The sequence below is a fragment of the Tupaia chinensis genome, unplaced genomic scaffold (assembly GCF_000334495.1).
Source record: "Tupaia chinensis unplaced genomic scaffold, TupChi_1.0 Scaffold144682_1, whole genome shotgun sequence".
Lineage (NCBI taxonomy): Eukaryota > Metazoa > Chordata > Mammalia > Scandentia > Tupaiidae > Tupaia > Tupaia belangeri.
Genome location: NW_006204543.1, coordinates 1,002,415 through 1,020,591, shown reverse-complemented (window position 1 = coordinate 1,020,591; position 18,177 = coordinate 1,002,415). Strand labels below are relative to the sequence as shown.

The window sequence follows — 18,177 nt, the reverse complement described above, 5'->3', positions numbered from 1 at the left end:
TGGTGGCAAATCAACTAGATGCTAAAGGACAACATGCACACATCCAAAACCACCTTCATCTATTACAATACTGGACAGTACAAATTTCTTGAGAGACATAGCCCTACTGGATGATTACTCCACAGACCCATCAAAATAGTGGATGCAGCTCAATATGTCTCTCCCCCCAAAAATGAATGGTACTGAGGATACAGAAGAGGGGCCATTGAAAGTGAGCTAAAGGTACATGCCCTGCAGAGAACTACTCCATCCCAGTGCACACTGGGTTCCGCCTAGAGCAGAGTGAAGCAGTTTCATTGGCTAACATGTGTTCGGTCCAACAGGATGAACTCATCCCACAGAACTTCATGGGTTTCCTTCCCAGACAGGTAACTTCCAGAGCAATGGGAAGGTTCCCAGACATCCACTGAAGTCAGCATCACATGAATGCCAAAATCATTTGGACATTAATTCTCAGTAAAATTGAAATCACACTTTATTCCAGGTATGAAGGCCATCTCATCACCTTTATGGGACAGATGGTCTCAAGGGAATGCACTCTGGCCCTTAGGTGCCATGGGTCAAGTCTCTAGAAGACACAGAATAAGCCTATAGGACTCTATACACATGCCGATTTCTCAAGCACTTTTCCTCTGATGTATAGGATGGAAAACAAGGAGAACATTGACCAGCCATGGTAAAACTGGTCCAGGTATTGCTATACCTCTCAACAATTCAGAGCCACACACTTAAGCCACAGTGTTAATGATCTGATGACCAGGTGCCCTGTGTATACATATGCACTCGAGAATCCCTTCCACATATACATCTACCTGGGTTCACATGCTGGACCTCAGCTCAGGGTAGTCACTCATTTTGTTCAGATCCAAGGTTTCTTTCATTTTTTTTTTAAAGTCATCATTGATCCAGCCATAAATACCCCAGTGACCTGGCGACTGAGAGGTAGGGAGGAAACCCTATCATCACCTTCAGTCACCTGGGATGAAATGACAAACACTACCCACCCCAATGAATGCCAACACTCTAGGAATGTAGTGTCCCAGATACACCTGACCTGTGAGGCGGATCCCTGAACAAAAGACTTACCTTGTCAACCTATCCAAGGGCTTTCAGGATTTCTAGTTGATGTTCTCCTATGGCTCTTAATTCATGAAATAACATGAGAGAGGCAATCCACATCCTCAAATCCCACTCCCTATGCTCAATTTTCTGTGAAAGGCATGCCAACAGGACACGAGAAGCAGCCAAGCATCTTCCTCCACCTGCCCAAGCTGTAGAAATCTCTACACATTTGCCCATTTCTCAAGCACCTTTTCTTCTTGATATAAAAGATGAAAAACAAAAAGAACATTGACCAGCCATGGTAAACATGCCAGGAAACACCACGATACAGAGCTGTTCTGTGTGCTGGACAATCAAATCTCCACTGGAACCTAGACAACAGTACTCCCAAGCACAGCACAGTTGACGCCACCAGGAAATAAAGAGGAGGACTGTAATAAGCTGCATTCAGAGGACAAAGGCCAAACGCATTCTGTCAACATGTCACCACCAGCTGGTCAACTAATTAATGAAAGCCAGAAAGACTGCATTCTATGCTGAATAGAGAATTCTAAAGAGAAAAAGTCAAAAACTTATCGAACTCACCACAGGTAAGATGGGAATGGGCATTTACGACTGCAAAGAACTGGGAGATACATGCAAAGGAAGAAACCATGAGTTATAATGCAACCTTTGCATACACTAGCCACAACTAAGTCAGAAAACTAGAATAAAGTAAAGGAACTGGTGAGAAAAATATGTCCCATGCAAGACAATTGTCTATATCATGGTGAAAAACCATGATAAACGCTAAAAGATATCATGAACGAGCCCCCACAAATCACTTTACTCTATTACACCACAAGAAAAAACAACTTTCTCTGAGAGAAACAATCCATCTAATGGATATTACTTAATGAATCAAATCACGTATACAGCCAAAAAAGTCATAATACACACAAACACAAAAACTTGTTCTAACAACACAGAATGGGAAGCACTGAAGTTGAGCTCTAGGTACAGGCCCCACAGAGAACTCCTCCATCTGAGGAGGCCTATGATTAAAAATGCAGTGGAGTGAAGCAGTCTGATGGGAAAGAATGTACTGTGTCCAATAAAATATACAATTCTGACAAAACTCAGGGCTTCACATCCCAGAGAGGGAAGGTCGAGAATAATGAGAAGGTTCCCTACGCGTTTGCTGAGGGCAGCATCCCAGCGATGCCGATATCTTTCGGGCACCCGTTCATCACTACCAGTGAAATCCCACGCTTTGGGGGCACCGGAGGCCATCTGGTCTCCTCTGCGGGAGAGATGGCCTCCACGGCGTGCACTCTGCACTTAGATGCCGTGGCCTGAGGCTCTAGGGCGCACAGAATGGGGCCCCTGGGCACCCCACACACGTGCCCATTTCTGAGGCCCCTCGTTATCTAGGGACGGAGGCGGGAACGCCGGTGGAACGCTGGCCAGCCTCAGAACAGTTTCCCAGGTATTGCTATACCTCTCAGCAATTGCCAGCCACACACCCAAGTCACGGTGTTTGGCTCTGATCACCCGGGGCCTCGAGTCTACAACTGCCGACCTGAGAATCCCCCTTCAGTACGACGTGCGTCTACCCGGGTTCGTGTGCTGGACCTCAGCTCAGGGTAGTCACTCATTTTGTTCAGATTTCCAAGGTTTCTTTATTTTTTTTTTAAGTCATCATCGATCCAGCCACACATTGACCGGGGACCTGAGGTGTGAGGGCTGAGCCCCAAACGGCACCCTCTCCTCCGGTCGCCTGGGATGGAAAGACAAAGGCCAACGACTCCTAGGGAGCAGCAACACACTGCGGCATCCAAGTCTCCCTGGGCGCGGAGTACCCCAGCCTGCCCGGTGCGAGTCAACCCCGAACGAGACGCTTACCTTGTGGACCTTTCCAGTGGCTCGCAGAACGGGCAGCTCATGTCCTCCAAGGTCTCTTCCGTGGCGAAACCCCGGGAGAGAAGCAATCTTCTTGTCCTCGAAGCACGCTCTCCCTGTCCTCCATTTCCTGTGACAGCAGGTATGTCCACAAAAGCGGGAAGGTGCCCGGCGCGTTCCCCAACCCGCCCGTGCGGGGACGAACCAGGAAATACCACCACGCAGGGCGATTTCATGGGCGGAACGCTCAAGGCTCCACTCGACCCTGGAGGACAGTACTGCCAAGGTCGGCCTGAGGTCCCCGGACACAGGAAATAACAGGGTCGGCCTGGAATCAGCCCGATTCGGAGCCCAAGGGCCAAATGCTAGGCGTCAAGGTGCCCCCACCTCCTGGTCAAGTCACGAGGGAAAGCCTCGAGGACTGCACTGCATCATCACTGGGGGATCGATCCCAAGCAAAAGACGAGGGTCACTCCAACCCACCTTGAGCAAGACGGGACCCGACCTTCACAACTAAGGAGCGGCCGGCGATAAGGGCAACGGCACCCACTGAGTCGCGAGGCAATGCGTCCATACCGTGGCCACGATGAGGCTTTAGAGGAAATAGAAGGAAGAAAGTGGTGAGGCGACAATGCGCGAGGCAAGACGGAGGTGTCCGTCACGGTGGAAAAAAATCACACTACATGCTCACTGTCACCGTGCACACGCCCTCAGAATCGCCTTCATCTCTTACACTACTGGACAGTACGGGGTTCTCTGAATGGCATAGCCCTCCTGCTGCTGACTCCCCACACCGATCAAACCCATGGCTGCAGCCTCAAATGTCGTTCCCCGGAAAAATAAATGAATATATTGCTTAATCAATTAATTAATTAATTGATTAATTAACTAACTAACAAACAAACAAAAACCCCCCAAAAACGGATGATTCTGAGCAAACAGCGGCGGTGACAGACAAGGTCAGCTCTCGGTACTGTTCCACAGAGACCTGCTCCATCCAAGTGAGCACTGGGTTCGCCACGGCACAGTGTGAGGCGGACTCACTGGCTAACATGTTTTGGCTTCGATGGGAGCTACTCATCCCCAAACGCTCACGGGTTCTCTGCCCGTGGAGAGAACTTCCAGAGTAACGGGAAGGTTCCCTACGCGTTTGCTGAGGGCAGCATCCCAGCGATGCCGATATCTTTCGGGCACCCGTTCATCACTACCAGTGAAATCCCACGCTTTGGGGGCACCGGAGGCCATCTGGTCTCCTCTGCGGGAGAGATGGCCTCCACGGCGTGCACTCTGCACTTAGATGCCGTGGCCTGAGGCTCTAGGGCGCACAGAATGGGGCCCCTGGGCACCCCACACACGTGCCCATTTCTCAGGCCCCTCGTTATCTAGGGACGGAGGCGGGAACGCCGGTGGAACGCTGGCCAGCCTCAGAACAGTTTCCCAGGTATTGCTATACCTCTCAGCAATTGCCAGCCACACACCCAAGTCACGGTGTTTGGCTCTGATCACCCGGGGCCTCGAGTCTACAACTGCCGACCTGAGAATCCCCCTTCAGTACGACGTGCGTCTACCCGGGTTCGTGTGCTGGACCTCAGCTCAGGGTAGTCACTCATTTTGTTCAGATTTCCAAGGTTTCTTTATTTTTTTTTCAAGTCATCATCGATCCAGTCCCAAACATCCTAGGGATTAGGGTCTGTGGGATGGGTTTCAAAACACACCCTCATCTTCAGTCATCTTGGATCAAATTACAAACACCCACCACTCCCAGTGAATGACTTCACCTTGTTGCATCTGAGTCTACCTGGGAATGTAGTTCCTTAGATGAACCTAACTTGTGTGACTCATCCATCAATAAGATGCTAACCTTGTGAAACTTTCCAATGGCTTTTAGGATTTGCAGCTGACTTTCTCCTAGGTCTCTTCTGTCATGAATCCCCATATGAAGGCAATTTTATTGTCCTTGAAGCTCAATATCCTGTGAAATATCCGCTTATGCTCAATATCCTGTGATATAGGTATACCAACGAGATCCAGGAACGTGTCAGGCAATATACCCCACCTGCGCATGCCAGGTTACGCCAAGAAACATGACCTCACTGTTCAACAGGTTAAAAGCTCATTGCTCCATTCAAACCTAGAGAACAGTACTACCAGGTACTGCAAGAGGTCCACACGACCAGGAAATTAATGGGTGGACTTTAGTCAACCATATTTATAGCAAATGAGCCAAACACTATGTGTCACAGTGCCCCAACTTCTGACAATCATGAGTGAAGTTTGTCAAATTCCCAATTTGATAATCATGAATGAAAACCAGAAAGATTGCATTATGTGGTAATAGAGGACCCCAAAGAGAAAAAGTCAAGGACAGTTCCAACTCACCTTGAGCAAGATGGGACCCAACCTGCATGATTAAGAGCTGCGTGATAACAGAAATGGCAGATCCATTGAACTGTGATGCAGTATGTCCATACAGTGGCCGTGATCATTCTTAAAAGAAGATGACATAAAGTCACTGGTTAGGTGTAGCATGTTGATGTACATGAGAAGTCAATGTCATGGTAAAAAATCACAATAGATGCTAAAGGATAACATGCAAATCTCTCTACAATCACCTCCAACTCGTAACTACTGGATATTACAAGTTTCTCTGAGAAATATAGCCCTGCTGATGGTAGTTCACCAGAATCATCAAAATCAAGGATGCAGCCCAAAAATGTCTTTCCCTCAAAAAATGGATAGTTCTGTAGATAGTGAGGAGGGGACAGTGAAATTGAGATCTAGGTACATGCCCCACAGAAACCTACTCCATCTGAGTGTGCATTGGGTGCTGCATGGAGTGGAGTGAAGCATTCTCATTGGTTAACATGTGTTGGGTCTGATGGGTAATACTCATTACACAAAATATCATAGGTTCCCTTCCTGCAGAGGGAACTTTCATAATTATGGGAAGGTTCCCTAAGCTTCCACTGAGGGCAGCATTCCATAAATAACATCTTTCAGACACCAGTTCGTCAATCAAAGTGAAATCCCACTATTTGGTGGGCATGAAGGCCATCTCAAACTTTTACGAAACAGATGGTCTCAACGGCATGCATTCTAGCATTTAGGTGCCACGGGCCAAGTCTCTAGGAGAAATAAAATAAGGCCACAGGATATCCTACTCATATGCTCATTTCTCAAGCACTTTTTTTTCTAGGTAAAGACGTCGGAAAACAGGAAGAAAACTGACCAGCCACAGAAACATTGTCCCAGGAATTGCTATAATTCTCAGTAATTCCCAGCTACACACCCAGGCTCCAGTGTTATTCCTCTGAACACCCATTGCCTTGAGTATACAAGTGCTGACCCGAGAATGCCCTTCAATATGTGCATCTACCAGAGTTCACATGCTGGACCTCAGCTCAGGGTAGTCACTCATTTTGTTCAGATTTCCAAGGTTTCTTTATTTTTTTTAAGTCATCATCGATCCAGCCAAAAATATACCAGGGGCCTGGCGTCTGAGGGATGGGCCCAAAACCACACCCTCATATCTTTGGTCACCTGGAATGGAATTACAAACACTACAGACTCCCAATGAATGCAACACATAGTGCTGTCTGAGTCTACCTGGGAATGGGGTGTCACAGAAGAACCAAACCTATGTGGCTCATCCATGAATAAGATGCTAACCTTGTGGACCTTTCCAGTGGCTTTCAGGATTGGCAGTTGACATTCTCCTAGGTCTCTTCTGTTAGGGAATGACATGAGAGAAGCAATCTTCTTGTCCTCAAAGCACACTTACGATGGTCAATTTCCTTTGAAAGCAGTTATGACAATAAGACCCGAAAAGGAGACAGGCATTTTACCCCACATGCGCATGCCAGGACACGCCAAGAAATATGACCACACAGGGTGATTGAGAGGGTTAAAGGCTCAAGGCTCAACTCAAACTTAGACAATAGAACTCCCAAGCAGCATAAGAGGTCCATGCCACCACGAAAGAAAGGGGAGGACTGTAATCAGCTGTATTGATAGCATTCTGTCCGAACACTTTTGTGTCAGCGTGCCCTTACCTTCTGGTAAAATCGCATTTGAAAGCCAAAAGGACCACATTTTTTGATCACTAGAGGATCCCAAGGAGATAAAGTCAAGGACGATTTGAACTCACTTCGGGAAAGATGGAACCCAAACTTCATAACTAAGAAGAGCCAGGTGATAAGGGCTAATGGCAGACCCATTGAGTCGTGATGCAATATGTTCATACAGTTGCCGCAATTATTCTTCAAAGAAAACGAAATAAACGGACTGGTGAGATGAATAATGTTCGATGCCAGAGGGAGGTCTACGTCATGGTTGAAAATCACACTAGATGCTAAAGGATAACACGAACATGCCTCCAGAATTGCCTTCATCTGTTATACTACTGGACATTACAAGTTTCTCTGAAAGGCAGCAGGTATGCCAATACAACCCCAGAGGGAGACAGGCACTTCACGCCAATTGAGAATTTCAGGACACGCCAGGAAACACCACCATGCAGGGTGGTTCAATGGGTTAAAAGCTCAAGCCTCTATTTGTACCTAGAAAACAGTACTCCCAAGCAGTGCAAGAGGTCCACGGCACCAGGAAATAAAAGAGTGAACTATACTCAGCCATTTTCGGAGCATACGGGCCGAACACTACATGTCAGTGTGCCCCCTCCTTCTGACTGAATCATGAGTGAAAGCCAGAAGGACTGCATTCTATGATCACTAGACGACCCCAAAGAGAAAAAGTCATGGACGATTCCAACTTACCTCTAGCAAGATGGAGCCCAACCTTCACGATTATGAAGATCCCAGAGATTCATTTAGCTGATTCATTTAGCTGTGATGTAATGTGTACGCACAGGGGCCATGATTCAGTGTGCAAATAAAATGAAATAAAGGTACTGATGAGGTGTGGTGTGTCCAGAAAGAGAGTGATGGTAGAAAAATCACACAAGATGCTAAAGGATAACATGCACATGCCCCCAGAATTGCCTTCTTCTCTCACATTACTGGTCACTAAATATTTCTCTGAGAGAAACAGCCCTACTGATGGTTTCTCCCCAGAAACATCAAAATCATGGTGCATCCTAAGATGCCTTCCCCCAAAACAAATAGTTCTGAAGATACAGAAGAGGGGTAAGTGAAGTTGAGCTAAAGGTCCATACCTGCAGAGACCTGCTGCATCCGAGTGTGCAGCGAGTTCTGCATGGAACGGAGTGAAGGAGTATCATTGGCGAGCATAGGGTGGGTACTATTGGACATACTCCTCCCACAAAAGCTCACGGATTCCCTTTCCTTAGTGGGAAGCTCCAGAGCAATGGGAAGGTTCTCTAGGCTTCTAGCAAGGGCATCGTCACAAGAATGTTGATATCATTTGGACACTAGTTCTTCAGTGAACTAGTGAAATCCAACGGTTTGTTGAGTACCAAGGCTATCTCATCACCTTTACAGGACAGATGGCCTAAATGGCATGCACTCTGGCCCTTAGGTGCCATGGGGTGAGTCTTTAGGAGATACAATATAAGCCCACAAGTCCGTCTACACATGTGCCTGTTTCTCAAGCACATTCTCCTCTGGGTTTAGAGGCTAGAAAAGAGGGAGAACATTGAGTAGCCATGGTAAAACTTGTCCTGGTATTGCTATGCCTCTCAACAATTAATAGCTACACAACAGGCCCCAGTGCTAGTAGCTCTGATCATCCAGTGCCTTTTGTATACAACTGCTAACCTGAGAATCCCCTTCAGTATGTGTGTCTACCAGGGTTTGTGTGTTGGACCTCAGTTTAGAGTAGTCACTTATTTTGTTCAGATTTCCAAGGTTTCTTTCTATATATATATGTGTGTGTGTGTGTGTGTGTGTGTGTGTGTATGTTATCATCGATCTAGCCAGCAAAATCCCAGGGACATAGTGTCTGAGGGTTAGGGTGGAAACCACACCCTCACCTACAATCACTTGGGATAGAACGACAAACTTTATCCACTTCTGATAAACGCCAACACATTTTGGTATCCGAGTCTCCCTGGGAATGGAGTGTCCCAGCTGAACCTAACCCGTGTGGTTCATCCCTAAACAAGACACTTACCTTGTGGACTCCTTTATGGGCTACTCAGGATTGGAAGCTGTCGTACTCCTAGGTCTCTTCTGTCACTAACCCACATGAGAGAAACAGTCCAGTTGTTCTCGAAGCCCATGCCCTATGCTCAGTTTTCTGTGAAAGCAGGTATGCAAATGATGCACAAGGAAGAGGCCAGCACTTCCCCACCTCCCAAAGCCAACATACACATCATGCCACACTGTGCCGTACATGGCACACCCCAGGCTCAACCAGAATGTTGGAAATACTACCCATTAGCAGTCGAGAAGGCCCCATCCACTGAGAAACAAAGGGCAGTTCTACGATAGGCCGTTACAGCACACAGACTTAACACTATGTGTCAAGATATGCCCTGGTGGCCAATTCATTTTTGGAACAGTGGTGCCCCCTTAGGTGTTCACTGGTGAACCCAGAGAGAAAGAGACACTGACATTTCGATCTCACCTCAAATCGAATGGTTTCCTTCCTTCACAACTGTGGGTGCTGGGAGAAACTGGCAATTCATGACTTGCTGAGCTGTTTAGGCCATAAGTTCGTGGACTGCCCTCGAATTTGATCTGCAGAATTGAATAAAATAAAGGGACTGATGAGACACAGAATGTCTGATGCAAGGGAGAGGGCCATGTGAACTTAATACTAGATTCTTAGAAATGACCTGCACATGCTCCCCAAAACGCCATCTCCTCTTACCCTCCTGAGACTACAGTTCCTCTGTGAGACACATCCTTCCCAGTGGTTACTCTCCAGCCCCATGGAAATCATGGTTCCAGCCTGGATGTCTTGCCCAAAAAAATGGATGGCACTTGAGCTGCAGAGGTGAGGCCGTGAAATTCACCACAAGGTAAGGCTTCTGCAGAGACCTGCTACACCCACGTGCCATGGGCTCCACAGGAAGGAGAATTTAGCAGTTTCACTTTTACTCCATGCTGGGTCTTAGGGAAGAAGACATCCCACAGAAAGACATCATTTCTTTTCTGACATGGGAACTCCTCGAGCAAAGATGCAGTTCTTGAGGGCAGCATCACAAGAGCATCAGTCACACATACTGATCAGGAGAGGTGGTCAGGAGAGGTGAAATCTCACCATTGCCAGGAAGGACAGTCTCTCACAGTCAAGGGACATGTGGTGATGACACCCATGCTAGCCCTTCAGACACACAGGGAATGACTCTAGGGATGAGAGAATAACCCCCATGGGACCAACTACGCATCTGTCCACTTGTCTGGCACCATTTCCTCTTCACATGGAAGTCCAAAAGCAACGAATGAAACAACAAGCCATGGCAAAGCTGCAGCAGGTGTGGCTAGACCTCTCAGCCATGCACGACCATCCATCTCACCACAGCATTGGCTCTGCAATGCTGTGGCTGCGCAGGAGCCCATGTGCTCACCTGAAAAATGCCTTCCCTATGTGCACCTACCAGGGTTCACGTGCTGGACCTCAGCTCATGGTACTCATTTTGTTCAGATTTCTAAGGTTTATTTATTTATTTTTTTTAGGTCATCATTGATTCAGTCACAAATCTCCCAAGGACCTGAGATCTGAGACGGACTGTAGTAGACCATTGCAACATAGAGGGAGAATGCTATTTGTCAGGATGCTCCCCTGTTCACCAGCTTACGTCAAAAGTCCAGGTAGCCCCATGAAATGATCACAAGTGGCCCTATAGCAGAAAACTTACTTATGGTTCTACCTCACCTCAAGTAGAATTGGCTATCATTCACATCTGGGAAGGCGTTGAGATGTCAGCAATTCTGGACAAGTTGATTTGTGAGGCCTTCCATTTGTGAACCAGCCTTGAACTCTATCTATAGGCACAATTAAACAAAGGTACTGGTTAAATTCAGTATGTTTGATGCAAGAGTGCAGGCCAAGAAATTGAGATTAGAGAATTGTGGGCCTCTCTGCACACTCCTCCCAAAATGTGCCTCTCCTCTTACTTATTGGAAACTAAAACCATTTGTCTTTGAGAGATACCACTCACAACATATCCCCGCTTGCCTTTTCAATATCATGCTTCTATCCCAGGATGTCACTGCAGACAAACCAGATGACACTGAGGACACAGGAATAAGGCCAGTGAAATTCTACTCAAGATGAATTGGCAATAGTGTCCTTTGGCATTGCGTGGGTTTGAGGGTTCAGCATGGAGCAGATACGAGCAGTGTCATGTGTTAACACACGTTAGGCATGGGTTTCATTCCACTGAGGGAGCTTCTTGTGAAGTGAGGGTAACTTATCTTGAATATCAAAGTCCTTTATACACTAGTAAGACTGGAGATATCAGATCCCCACATTTCCTGAAAGATTGCTCTTAAGTGTCATATTGTTGCCAAACACACATTTTGGCCCATATCATCCTGGGGGAACTATCTCTAGCAGGAGGAAACAACTTCTCCAGATTCCTGCCGCCCCTGTGTTCATCAGTCAGGCACTACTGCCTCTGCATTTGGATGTCAGCAAGCAAGACTCAAATGATTGACCTCTGTGAATCTCCAGCGGGTATTTCTACACTTTTTAAAATATTTTTTTTTTCAGGGAGGTTTTTGCTATAGGGTGTGTGCGTTCACTGGAGAGACAAAGAGACCAAACATACCCCACAAAGGAGATGGTCATGCCATAATCCCTTCTCCTCCATTCTCCTCTTGGAATTTTTGGGCATGCACTCACATGGGTCTGCTGTCAGTTTTACATGGCGGGGCCCAGGACTCGAACTGTGGTCAACTATGTGGGAGTCCTGCGACATAACCATTACACCATCTGCTGGTCCCTCTACACTTATCAACAATTCAGGATGCTTTCTACATTAAAGAGTTAGCACTTTGACGCCCCAGTCCTTTCTGAGACCAGGTGCTAACTTGAAAGATCTCCGTCTACCCGTGCCTACCAGGGTTCATGTGCTGGATCTCATTTCATAGGACTCACACGTTTTGGTCAGATTTCCAAGGTGTCTACTCTTTTTCTTAAGTTATTCTTGATCCAGCCACACGTAGTCTAAGGACCTCGAGTTTAAGGGATAAAATCGACATCTCAACCTCATCTGTCAGTCAGATGGGATGCAATGTCAAACACTATTCACTCCTAGAGGCTGTGGCCATGGTCCAGTGCCACTCCTAGGTTGGCTGGCAAGGATCAAGGTCTCATTAGGAGTAGAGTGTCCCAGATATCACTAATCTTCATAGCTCTTCCCTAAACTGGATACCTTCTGTGTAAATTCCTTTTGGCCCTTCAGGATGCGTGACTGCAATTCTCCTAGGTCTCTCCTTCATGGGGAGGATGATTCCATTTGTTGTGGTGAAGCCCACTGCCTGCTCCATGTCTTCCTGTCAAAGAAGGTCATTTCAATAGGATGTGAGAAGCAGGCATGCACTTTCCTTCACCTCCCAATGCTGTACGCTTCACTGTGCAAGGCTGTGCAACAAATCCTGGTATGAGTGCGCCCCTCTACCATGTAAAACCGAACTCCCTACTGGAGGGAAATGTCACATCCACCAAGGACGCAATGCCAAGATCTCGACTGTTCATTACACCCGAGTGCACTCTGTCATAGTCTACCATCTTCTTTTGAACATGAAAGTCCTCTTTGCTAGAGGAGATGAGGAGATGTGGGCACTCTGTGAAATAGTCCCTAAAAACTAGATGTTACCTCAAGAGGAGATCCTTCGCATCTCAAGAGTTGGCAAGACATGAAAAGAATCCACATCTATTCAGTTCCATGGTCAAACTCTGTGGACTTTCCTCATACACAATCCTGAGAGTATAAGAAAAAAGATGGGATTTGTAAAATGAAATACATTGGACATGATAAAGATCTACACGTGATCATGAAAATTCTTACTAGGCATTCATCAATTTATCCATATATCCAGAAAAATGAACTTTGCTCAGAGACTATTGCAACCTACAAGCATTCCTCCTCAGAAACCATCAGTCCAAATGTTTACCTTGAATGACTATTCATAATCACATATTCAGACTAGGATATATTCCCCTGTACACTGGAAGTCAATTTTGGTATGAATGAGGCAGATGAAATATACCTCAAGCTAAATTGGCAATATATCACATTTCCTGTGAGCGTATTTGAAGAGGTAACATGAAACGGAGCTCATCAGTGACCCGTGTTCACGATTGCTGACTTTTGATGGGATGGTCTTCTCCCAAAAAATAAGTGTTCTGCTATGACAGAAATGGTTGGAAAAATGAAAGGATGGATGATTCCACCTAAGGTAGCTTTTTTTTCATTTATAAGTCACTCTTATATTTAATGAGACATCAGATGTAAAATCCCAGTATTGTTGGGAACGTCAGCCAACTCTTCTCCTTCTATAAACAGTTGGTCCCCCAGAAGACTGGCCCATCAAACCTGTGGGGAGTGTCTGTGGAGAGACACAATACCTTCCCTTGGTTCCCACGGACCATAAATCAGGCACTACTCCGTCTGTGTGTGGAGGCTTATACCCACGCACTGAGAAGACATGCTGTGGTCAATCACCACTGTGCACGAGGACTGGTCAGAGCCCAGGGTGATTTACATATATGTGTCCTTGACTCGGATTCTCTACTAAACTAAGACTACCACTGGCACCACGCGTCCTTAAGGCAAAGAATCCAGCTGAATATTGGAATTTGTCTTTCTGTGTCTAGTGTTGGAATAATGTGCAGGACCTCAGTTCGATGAGGATGACGGTTGAGATTTCTCACTCATTTTGTTCAGATTTCCAAGGAATGTATATTTGGAAGTCATCATCGATCCGTGCACATTCTCCATTCTTGGTCATTTGAAAAATTGCAAGTCTGACCAAGCACCAGCTTACCATGGACAGCAGTGCATATTATCTGGTGGGCTTTATACTCCAAGAGCTTTGTTCTTTCTGAGATGACTGGTCATGTCTTAATGGAAGATGCTTCTTCCAGATGACAGAGTTTCATTCCATAGAAAGTCACCTGGAACAGCCAGTGAAAACATGGAGGTGCTTCATAACAGAGACAGGAACACCAGTTACCATAAAGATGTTCTGCATCACCTGTTCCACATAGCTTATTTTCTTATTGGCTTCAAGTGCTTACGTATATGTGACTCTGTCCCAAGCCACTTGATTTTATGCACATGAGCTTCAAGGCCTCATCATTGAGCCTAATACTATTCACATGAACAACACTCTCAAGACCACTGCTCCCACATCTGCAATTTGGCTCAGGCATGGTAAAGACACCAGTAGAGACCAGCATGGTCCCTCACACCATTACAGAGATGGAAGCAGGTGAAGTTCTATTGCCTGAGGACCATGCAAGGACAGAAACTCCTGCCAAATGTTCTCCAACATAAACTGGATACCAAGTAGCACAATTACTTTAATTACTTTAAAAGGTTTCCTGAAGCACAGGTACGAGGTTGAAAACCAAGGACACACTTAATACAAACTCTGTCGTCTTAGGTGGCATCTGTGAAACACTGGACAAAAGGCAGATGCCTACCCTAGGAACCAAACCAAATATGCAATACTGCCTTTTCTCTACCCTGTGCTCAAAAACCCTTGTCATCAATCCCACAAGACAACTGCCACAAGGTAGTACACTGGGGACACACAGTACTTAACACCATTCTGCACAAAGGGCCCTTTCATTACTCCTGCCAGCAGATTCCCAAGCACTATCCTTCAGTGCCTTGCCCTTACAGGAAACCCAAGTCCCAGATTACCTGGACTTTGCAGGCTTCTTATGGAATGGAAGATGAGAAAGCAGTATAGCCCAGAAAACACTGACGACATCATGATTTCTAATGCTGGAAAGCTGTGATTGCTTACGTTCCAGCAAATTGCCACCAAACTCAGCCACTAAATCCAACATTTCTCCATTTGTGGGCCTGCAAGTACTAGCCGTCCACTAGAACAAGGCAATAAAAGCAACTTTCCTGTCAAGGACGACAGCAGGATCTGTTTGTTCTCCATGACCCACAACTTGAGGATACTGTGGTATCTCATCATTTAAGTGTTCTAGGGTGCATTTCCATGTAGCTGGCCAACATCCTGCCAAAGGATATCCTCGTCTTCCATCAACCTCCTAGATAGAGATGTAGGTTTTCTGGGGAAATGATATCTAGTTGTCCAGAAAAACATCTTTCAGCCCACAGAACAGAGAAAAGGGGACAAAACAGGAAAACATAGCATTGTCTGCATATCAACAAAATGCTCAGACAACAACAATGTGTCACGGCCTATGCAGACATCACACAAAAACCATCCATCTCAAGGGTCAGCACCAAGGCGCTCTTTGAGAAAACTGTAAATGTACGCAGATTCACATGCACACAGGCCACGGTCCTGGGACATCACTTCTGTGCCGACGTGGCATGTATCAGAGGGGCCCGCAGAATGCTCCAATACCCAGGAAAGACTTCAGTCACAAATCCACATGGAAGACTGTCCAAACAGTGCCCAGACAGCTCTTTCTCACTCTTCCCTACAGTATCCACCAGTGGCCAAAAATATCAGTGTGGGACTACAGTTTTGGTCACTGCTATGACTCAAAATAAGCACAGTGGGTAGGCCTCTCCTGTTTCCATCCATGGGGGATGTCCGTGTCCCCAGGAAACACTCCTTCTGTACAGATCAAAAGCACTCTAATATTCTCTGCCAATCAGGAAAATGCTGCAAATGGCATTCAAGACCAGCCTGTGGCTCTATTCACCATACAAATGACCAATCTTCCTAAGGAGGTGGAAAAATGTAAAGACTGCTGATGAGGACAAACTGAGCATGGAGATCTTGGCAACATATTACCTCACCCTGTGCCATGTGCACACTCACCTACTCCTAGAGACCTAATGCACAAGGCCCAGTCCAGCAAATAGCAGCCATTGAACCCAATTGTCTCCCAGACCCTGAGAACCTCGCCTGTGCAGAGACTGCTTACATCGGGAGCTGTACCTCTGCAAGTGGAGAATCCAGTTGTTGCAACCAAGTTAAACACTGAAAGTTATCCCCTCCTGCCTGACCTTTGTAGAAATAATGTGCTGGACCTCAGTTCGATGAGGACGACGGTTGAGATTTTTCACTCATTTTGTTCAGATTTCCAAGGAATGTATATTTGAGAGTCATCATCGATCCATGCACATTCTGCATCCCTGGAAACTAATGGAATCTGCAGGTTTGATAAAATACAGGCTTACCATACACAGCAATCCACCAGCAAAGAGCAGGCCATACACCACAAGAATTCAGGTATTTCTGGCATATCTGGGCACCTCGTAACAGGAAGATACTCCCTCCAAATGACCATGACTCATTCCATAGACAGCCAACTGGAACGAGAGATGGAAACAGCGATGTGTTCAGAAACACTGAAGGAAACACCGGCCATGGGCTAAGTCCCCCATCACCTGGTCCTATATCTTCAGCCTGCCTGGTCATACCTGCTCATGACTTTATGGACCATGCACGGGGTCATGCCTTTTTGTTCAATGTCATTGAGGACTCATCATCATGCCCCACAGCATTCCCAGGAGCACTCTCTCAAAGCCACTGCTCTCTCACCTGCACAATGCTGCTGGGCAGGCTGCTGCTGCTGCCAGACCCCTTCCTGATTCCCTCACCTCCTCTGAGTGTGGAAGGAAGCAGTGGACGCTGTCTGGCCTTACGCCACACCCTGGCAGAGACACCTGCCCAACTATCCTATGTACTATTCCAACCAAGGACTCCCTGAATATAAGCTGTAGGCCACCTCAGGTGGCATCTCTCACACACTGGAGAAAGAGAAGCAGCCTGCCCACCCTAAATGCCAAGACTGGAAGCAATCCCACGTCCTCTGCACACTGTCCTAGGAAGGCCTTGTTACAGATCCCAAAGAAGACAACATCACTGAGACAGTACACACACCAAAGGGCACGTTCCATCACTTTCTCCAGTGAATTCCCTCGTACTGCCTTCAGTAAGTTGCCCTTTCAAGAAAACCAGAGTCCCCAGTCCACCTGGAATTTACAGGCTTCCTCTAAAATGGAACCTGAGAAAGTAGGACAGCCCGGAAAACATTGAAGTCAAATCCACATGCCTGATCGTCACATGTCTCAGCAAATATGCCACCAAATTTGGCTAAGTCAAACATCCCTCCATGCACGGGCCAGTGACTACTAACCCTCCAATAAAACAACACAAAGAGAGAAACTTCCCCACCATGGACAACAGCAAGATCAATTCTACCTGACCCTAATCAAACAGAATGTTGAAATAGTCAGTTACAGAAGTGGTCCAGCGCAGGTTTCCACATAGATGTCTGACAGCTTCATTTTCATCTTAACAACCTAGATGGAAACATCAGTTTTCTAGGAAAATGGAATCTGGGTTTCCAGACAACCACCTTTTAATCAGCAACATATTGGAAAGGGGAAAATACTATCACACGCCACATGGCTGGGCAGCAGTCACGTGTCAATGGGCTGCACAAACACCACACAAAGTCACCATCCAACTCAAGGCTCAGGGCAGACATTCTCAGCCAAAGTTCTCCTGCATCTCTGTCCACACTCATGCAAATGCACCACGCTCCCAGCACACTGCCTGTGCACTGACCGCACATTTCTTACAGGAACCCACAGAAGGCGCAGACCACCCAGAGCAGACTTTACTCAGACATCAAAGTGGAAGGGTGTCCAGTAAGGACATGACAGACTCTCCCCCTCCCAACAGTACCTTTCAGGGGACTTAACGCTTCTACAGTGAGGAGGCCTCCTCCTGGCTTCCCCAAGTCAGGGAAATCCATGTCCCCATACTCCAAAGAGTAACCAGCACTTTTTCTGTCCAGAACCAAAGGCATGCTAGCCTCGTCTGCCAATCAGGAAAAGAGCAGGAAGGACCTAGGGGACCCAGCTTTGAGCTCTACTCCTGAACAAAGAACCAACATTCCCTCTGAGGAGGTAGGAAGACAACTCTGGGGGCATTTGGGACAGAGACAGAGGCTACATATGGCTTCTTCCTGTGCCACGCATGCCAACACCTAACCCTAACGCCTCTGTGTGTGAGGCCCAGTCAGCAAACTGCACCACTTACCCACTGATCTCCTAAGCCGGAAGTCACCCACACAGAGAGGACCCTGCACTGTGCGTGTGCATCTCCTCCAGTCAAAGACCCACGTGGC

General features: G+C 46.8%; 2 long non-coding RNA genes, 2 other non-coding genes and 4 pseudogenes across 4 annotated transcripts; all 8 read right to left on the bottom strand.

Annotated features, from left to right (window-relative positions):
* Nucleotides 1-827: 827 nt before the first annotated feature.
* LOC114005867 (uncharacterized) lies at nt 828-907 on the bottom strand (annotated as a pseudogene).
* A 1,765-nt stretch (nt 908-2,672) lies between these two features.
* LOC114005865 (uncharacterized) lies at nt 2,673-2,752 on the bottom strand (annotated as a pseudogene).
* A 194-nt stretch (nt 2,753-2,946) lies between these two features.
* Nucleotides 2,947-7,790, bottom strand: LOC114005851 (uncharacterized). The gene is made up of 5 exons (XR_003547653.1): nt 7,719-7,790; nt 7,091-7,202; nt 6,613-6,737; nt 3,427-3,535; nt 2,947-3,073 (listed from the first exon to the last, which is right to left on the bottom strand). It is a non-coding gene; the product is annotated as an uncharacterized LOC114005851 (long non-coding RNA).
* Nucleotides 4,527-4,606, bottom strand: LOC114005866 (uncharacterized; annotated as a pseudogene).
* On the bottom strand, nt 6,335-6,412 carry LOC114005863 (uncharacterized; annotated as a pseudogene).
* Nucleotides 7,791-9,039: 1,249 nt separating the features above from the next.
* LOC102473553 (uncharacterized) lies at nt 9,040-13,975 on the bottom strand. Its single transcript, XR_337200.3, has 6 exons — nt 13,863-13,975; nt 12,692-12,796; nt 12,248-12,368; nt 10,744-10,853; nt 9,490-9,602; nt 9,040-9,159 (listed from the first exon to the last, which is right to left on the bottom strand). It is a non-coding gene; the product is annotated as an uncharacterized LOC102473553 (long non-coding RNA).
* Nucleotides 13,710-13,801, bottom strand: LOC114005870 (small nucleolar RNA SNORD116). The gene has a single exon (XR_003547667.1). It is a non-coding gene; the product is annotated as a small nucleolar RNA SNORD116 (small nucleolar RNA).
* Nucleotides 13,976-16,062: 2,087 nt separating the features above from the next.
* LOC114005872 (small nucleolar RNA SNORD116) lies at nt 16,063-16,154 on the bottom strand. The gene has a single exon (XR_003547669.1). It is a non-coding gene; the product is annotated as a small nucleolar RNA SNORD116 (small nucleolar RNA).
* Between the last annotated feature and the right edge of the window lie 2,023 nt (nt 16,155-18,177).